Source organism: Cydia splendana, unplaced genomic scaffold, assembly GCF_910591565.1.
Source record: "Cydia splendana unplaced genomic scaffold, ilCydSple1.2 scaffold_46_ctg1, whole genome shotgun sequence".
In the NCBI taxonomy this organism is placed as follows: domain Eukaryota; kingdom Metazoa; phylum Arthropoda; class Insecta; order Lepidoptera; family Tortricidae; genus Cydia; species Cydia splendana.
In genome coordinates, this window is record NW_026946889.1 from 837215 (window position 1) to 844103 (window position 6889).

Genomic DNA, 6889 nt, shown 5'->3' on the forward strand with positions numbered 1-6889 from the left:
TCTATGAAATTATGACGTGTAAATAACACTTGCACTGCATGGGCTATCAAAATCGCTGCAAACTTCCCTTGGTCCAACTCTATTCGACTTTTCGAAGATATCTATCACTTTTTTGTAGGTAGTTAACTGTTACTATATCCAGCATTACTTACCTTTTTATTACATAATTAATATAATTATGTTACGAGTATAATATTTGAGGTTGTCATGGTACCCAGTGTAAATAAATAATTATGTCAATAGAAAAATAGAACTTTAATTTGCGAAAAATTATCAAATATACTTGGTCAAGCAGATTTTGTCAGTAGAAAAAGGCGACAGATTTGAAAAATGTAGGCGCGAAGGGATATCGTCTCATAGAAAATTTGAATTTCGTGCCTTTTTCTACTGACAAGATTTGCTTGACCATCTATATATTACAAATAGGTAAAAATACTTAAATGTAATGTATCGTGTTACCGCGCGTCGGTAACATTAATATTATGTGAAAGAAAAATGTATTACAGTTATTAAAATTAATAAGACATCGCTAATGCTATTATCCGTATGAATATATTTATATATTTTTTTGATATCAAACAGCTTCAAAAAATATGCGTCAAACGAAACGCATTCAGAGGGCCTACTGCGAACCACGTTCGACGTGTTGCCTCCCTGTCGCACTTACGTACAAATTTACAAGTGCGACAGAGGGGCAACACGTCGAACGTGGTTCGCGGTAGGCCCTCAGTACGGGCAAGTACGGGTATGGTCGAAGCGCCATCTCACGAAATCTATTATCAACATTGAGGCAAGACGAGAGCATGACGATAGTTGTCATTCAAACCCGTCAGATGACATTAATACAGAATCACACTTATTGCAACCATTTGCAACATTTGACACTACTAGAGACATCTGCTGTACTTTTGGGAACTAAATATAAAGTCACGCTACTCAATATGGCGATTGCTCGTCCTAGTAGACTAGTCCGTGCGTATATATATTCACAGAAAAAAAGTAGAAACAATTGAAAAAGTTCGCTTTGCCGCCTTTTTATTTTTTAAATTTTAAAATAGGAGTGTATTTTTCTGCAGAAAATACGCCAACCTATACTTGGTCAAGCAGATCTTGATTCACAGAAAAAAGTAGAAACAATTGAAAAAGTTCGCTTTGCCGCCTTTTTATTTTTTAAATTTTAAAATAGGAGTGTATTTTTCTGCAGAAAATACGCCAACCTATACTTGGTCAAGCAGATCTTGTCAGTAGAAATAGGCGGCAAATTTGAAAAATGTAGGCGCGAAGGGATATCGTCTCATAGAAAATTTGAATTTCGCGCCTTTTTCTACTGACAAGATTTGCTTGACCATCTATATTTGAGACAGCTAAATAGTCGCGATACCAACATTATAATAATAAGTACTTATCATCTGTTTGGCTGTTTAATGGGCCTGTGCCTTCATTTGATATGGTCATTTACGCTTTTAAAAAGTTTGGAACTCGACAAATAATGGAATTTGTATGCAACATTGCAGTCCCAAAATCGAGACTGCAATGTTTCTAACTTTTTAATTTTTGACTGACCATAAACTTTTTATACGGCAAAGTCGACTTTGCAGTCCATTTTTGAGAAAAAAAATATTATTAGCCTTCGCGTATCTATTACTACATTGTAATATGCCACCTCGAATATTTTTTGCTATAAAAGCTATTTTATCGATATCAGTTCGGAGTTCTAGTTTTATTTTTGTTGTTCTTAACATTGCATCCCAACTTAATCCCGGAGCAGTATAATAATGAGCGGGGTCTAATCCATACGTCTTAAGACAAAGGTTTCTAAAATTTTCAAATTTTTTTTAATTTATTTATTAGAGATAAATCACAATTACATAATATTTTGATCCAAAAGCATCGTTAAACCAGAATGGTTTGTCTCGATACTCCATTCCGCAGTACTTAAATACTTAAATATACAATAGACACTTAAAACACATCTAATTCGTAAACAGCATAATGAATATAACGATTGCAAAAAAATTGAGCGCATCGTTATCACACCGGCCCACGGTGGGCTGGCCTTAGGCCATAACTCAAAAAAACGCATGTGGTATTTTTTGGTTTCCAATGACTGAATATTATTAGCTAATAAGTGTACTTTTATCAGGTATAAATAGATCCCGCATAGCTAATTACTTTCATTCTCTAATAATCCTTGAAGTTAACGCAACTCCCGGTTGTACGCGTTCTCTTATCAAAGGCTCATTAAGTGAACGTCATTAGTAGTGAATTCCTGAGGCAATAGTAATTTTAGTGATTATTATTAATATGGAGCTTAAAGAATCAGGTATGTTGTTTCATTTCATATACAAAGTATAACTTTTTCATTAAATGTATATTTATAATAATAGGTCTACGAGGTAACAAAAAGTCATACAAACAGGATTAGAATATTTTGTTTACTTAAACTTCTAGTTATGTTCCCAATGAATTCTAACATTGAAAGTAGTATTATTTTGAAGCTTGATATCTCTAAATTAACGGCCATAAAAGATTATATGCAGACGCCTGCGCGTTTGATAGTTAAAAGACTGCTACGCTTGGGTAAGCGAACGCGTAGCAGCTCTACGAAAATATTACGAATGACAATTCACCCTTTTTCTTTCTTTTTTCAGGTGATGTGTAGGTCGAATCTTTTACAAAGGGATTTTTATTTAACTTAGTAGTTCAGATACAGAAGGATGTTGTCAAGTGCTTAAAAAAAATTAGTAGGAATGTTGCCAGATGTAGAAAACGTAGATACAAGTGATTTGGATAACATAATAAAGTACTTACATTGGTAGTAGACTTGTAGTTTATTGGAAACCATCTTTGCGAAATCAGTGTATAGTTCTTAAGAAACATTCGAACTGGTTAAGTGAGAAGCAAAGTGATAATTTTCCAATAAAAATAAGGTGACTGAAAAGACGTTAAATATTGATTTGGGACAACCGTCATCATCGGGCAATTCGGAACCCTCTACTTCAGCCGGATGGCCAAAAAAAGGACTTTTCGGCTTGTAGTAAGCGGTCAAAACGCAGAAGGTTAGCAGCACTAGCATCCTTGGATGCATCAGCAGTCAACAACCTGACGAATATTAGCTAATTTAGAGACCAATCAAATCCTTACGATGCATGTGCTATCTCTTCTCACAGAAGCTATACTAACAAAACACCAATATTTGTTACTACGTACTTTTATACATTTTCGAGTTTATCCTGTTTTACCTTCGTTTGGTAAAGTAATTGTGTGCGCGCACATAGACGAATACGAATATCTTAAATAATTTTCTAGTAAATTCGGACCCTATGATTACGGGCCGTAGGAAACTACCAAAAACAAAAAATCAATAGTTGTCACAATGTGTACTTATTTAACTAGATGTTTAAAATACATTTTAGATGAATCTAAAATATAAGTTGATCTAGGTTAGTTTTTTAAGGTGACTGACACGTGACGTGAAATATTTTTCGTTGCATAATTTGTACGATATTAGCATCTCTGTAAATATATATTTTTTTAATTTTAAATATATATTTTTACAATATAATTGATAAAAACTATTTGTTTTATTATATTATTCAAGAATATGTTGTAATTTATTCTTTAATTCTATTTTTATAAGGCTTTAAAATTGTACGTATTTTGCATATTTTTTTGTTATCAGTTAGATTTTTTTTATGCTAAAATATACAAAGTAGAACTATTTATTACTACTTTTTTACTAGATATTTAAACAACAAACACGAACATATTTTTATTTTGAGAGTATCTTTGATACTTTCGGAGAAATTGATTTTTGACCCTCTCTCCATACAAGCCGAGCCACCGTGCCTTGTGACGTTTAGCGTCGCATTACATAGGGGTAAATTCACGATCTACGGGGCCAAAATTATTTTTGCGGGTTTTTGTATTTTTTAACGTTTTACGAAGTTGAAACAACTGTTTCATGATATTTTTTTTTAATTTATAGGGTAATTTTTTCAAAATTCTACTGATATGTAAAATTTCGACATCTGCACAAAAGAGGAAAAAATTAAAAATATAGTAAAATGTGTATAATAATTTATTACTGAAATAAAATCAGTTGCCATATTAAGCTACAGCCTCTGCTATGATGTTTTCTTCTTCGCTTCCGGAAGAGCACTCTGGGTTCGGATCGGCAGGCAATAGCAATTCTATCGTCTCTGGCAGGAAAGTACTGTGCTTTCTTTTTTTTACTTTTCTCCTGCAGCTCAGTAAGGGGTCGGAACTCAAAAGTAAGCGATTCAAAATATCCGTGTTGCAGCTTTCTTTCGTAAACTTCCTTGCGAAATCAAGTCGATAAGATCGGAAATGCTTGTTACGCGCTTCTGCAGCTTCTTCAGTGAGCTGTCCAATGGGTAGTAACGCATTTTTTTATAATAACAGCACCATGGACTAGTATCTTATGGATCGTGGGCGTCATGGGATGCCATCCGTATAATTTGATATATAGTTCTCCTGTTTCCTTTGCGTAACTGTCGTATTTTTCAGAGTCAATTTTGTGGCAGCTTGATATCGTCTCTAAAATTACTTTTAATCTATATATCAGCTCGTAACTGATTCCAGTTATATCTGATGCTAATTTTGGATCATCAAAAAACCTTCTGCTGGTGTTTCCATCATTCGTGTTGCCGAAATTTGCCTTTGGCATATCTACAAACAACGGACTTTCAGCAACGGGAATCGCGAAAGAGCCTTCTAGCCAAGAATTATTGTTTTTTTATGAATCTGTCTTCTTTATACTGAGCTTTACTCCATCTAGTCTTAAATTCTGACTTGAAATAAGCAAAATTGCTTTTAAATAATTCTATTTGCTCATTAGTGCAGCCTTCACTAGAAAAAAGTTGATCTCTTAAGGAACACAGTTTTTCTTCCAATGTAGGTAAATTTTTACTTTTGAAGAGATAAAATATGTGTTTTCTAGTCACGATCTTCATTTCTGACGTATTTGGTACATCTAAAACAAATAAACGTGTCGATTAAACTCAATACAAAAAAAAGTTTATTTTTGAGTAAAATGGCGGATTATTTTTAAAGTATAAAAATTATGATTTGGCGGAAGCATGCGGAAAGTCTTTTTTTAAATTATAATAACCAAAACAATAGACTATAACATGTCGTTAACAATTCTGCTCGATCTCACCTTATTGTATTACTTATTAACGAGTGAAGTTTTTTTTTGCGAAAAAGGACGCTCAAAAACAGTCTCTTTTTCAGAGCATTAACCTAGCCTCAAAAACAAATAAATAAAGCATATTTTTATTTTTGCTTATAAATTACTAACCTGCTGTTTCAGAATCCATGATTTTTTTCACTCTTGATCTCTTAAAAACAATAAACCACACCGTCAAAGTTTTGCTTTTCTAAGAGCGCCGAGAACAAGTAACATATACGAAGTGACACGATCAAATTCCGACTGACGTGAAACGAATTAGAAAGTGCATACGAGGGTGGGAGGGGTTGTTATCTAGCCGCTAAAGGGTCCCCTACCGCAGGTAGCTGTTATCGCAGAGGTATTTATTGTTTTGATAAATCGACTTTTGGCCGCGTAGATCGTGAATTTACCCCTTAGTGCCCATGAAGTAGGGTAGATTACAAAATGAGACGGAAGAAAACTAACCAGAGTAAAATTTTACGAGTTATATTAAAAATAAAAATAAACCTAAAGGAAAGACAAGGTCGTGGATCTTTTCTGAGCTGGCAATTAATAGTGGTGAAATGAGTCCTCGTTAGGGGTCACTTCCCTGCGCTACGTCGCAGAACGTCGCACTTGAAGGTGGCCGTCTTCAACTAACGTTTCGGATCCAGCACGGGAACCTTCCGGAACGTAGCGGAGCATGCGCATTCAGGTTGGTAGATTCCGACTCCAACCCCAGACTTGGTCCCTGGAATTCCGGTAAAATGGCCATTTCAAGAAAAGTCCAAATTTGTACAAGTGACTGCGACATCCGGGTTTTAGGCCAAATTAATGTGCTAATGAGAAAGTAGGCTGGTGTAGTGAACCCCAAAGCATTAAATGGTGATCAATGATGTGGCAGTCACAAGTAGAATCATCATTTTATATTTAAAACAAAGAAGAAAGTGAAGTTAAATTTACTAAATGTACTTCTACAACTAAAAGCAACTAAAAGCGTTATTAATGCATGTTAACTACAATTTGGCATGTAATTTTGTACATTTAAATTAGAATTAAGCATAATTTTGACGATAATTTATAAGACTTTTATAAAGTGGATAGACTCATATTTCTAGAAGGATCGAGAAGCTTGTTATTTCCTGCGTTATTTATATAGGAAAAATACAGTTAATAAGCAGATAGTGATAGCTAAATGTACCCAGTAAGAACTAAATGAAAAAGTGATGGCAAGAAGAAATGATTCCTTATTATAGTACTATGAAAGTTATCTTGCTCTTAAAACTACAAAATATTCAAAACACTCACCCTATTTGGGGAAATACTGGAACTTAACACATTTAATATTAGAATTAATTTCACACCATATTAAAAATTTGTCACATCATGACTTGAAAATTGTGTCTGTGTATTTATTTAGTCGATTTGACCTCTCGCTGTTAAAGCCGTAGTAGGAATGTCGCCTTTGTATTCGCATCTAGTTTTATCTAATAGCAAATGCAGTCGTCAATTCTGTTTGTTCGTAGATTTATGTTGTGTTATTTATTAGTTTTTAAGGTTTTTTGTATATTTTCTTGGATAATATGTATAAAATGTGTATTATAGTAATTTATAGTTATACTTAGGTTTTAGTTTATTTCTTATTTTATAGAATTTTAAATAGAAATAACGGTAAACCGTTACATACCCCTCTTTTTAGGTTAGGGTTTTTACTAG